Here is a 397-nt window from a genome sequence, read left to right as displayed (position 1 = left end):
ACTGGAACCTTTTTTTTTTATGTTTACCTGCCTGTTAACTCATTTGACATGATCTGATTTTTCTCAACAGTGACTGACCTGAAGAGGCTGGAGGAGCAAGCAAGAGATGGACCTTCTGATCCTAATGCTTTGGCTAAGTGGCGAATCCTTAATCGCTTGCATGACCGAAATGAGACCATGTACTATAAGGTTAACTCACTTCCCTTTTGCTCTGTTTGCTGTTAAAATCCGTGCATAATTTGCTCACAACGCTTGCCTTGTTGTTTTCTGAAGAGGCTATTACCGTCATTTTTTTTTTCCGTTGTTTTAGGTTTTGATTAACAATATTGAGGAGTATGCGCCAATAGNGAGTGTCAAGGGTCTTTATAGTATTGTGTAAGAGTCTGTCATATCATTC

Source organism: Camelina sativa, chromosome 15 (genome assembly GCF_000633955.1).
Source record: "Camelina sativa cultivar DH55 chromosome 15, Cs, whole genome shotgun sequence".
In the NCBI taxonomy this organism is placed as follows: domain Eukaryota; kingdom Viridiplantae; phylum Streptophyta; class Magnoliopsida; order Brassicales; family Brassicaceae; genus Camelina; species Camelina sativa.
This window is presented reverse-complemented; position numbering follows the sequence as displayed.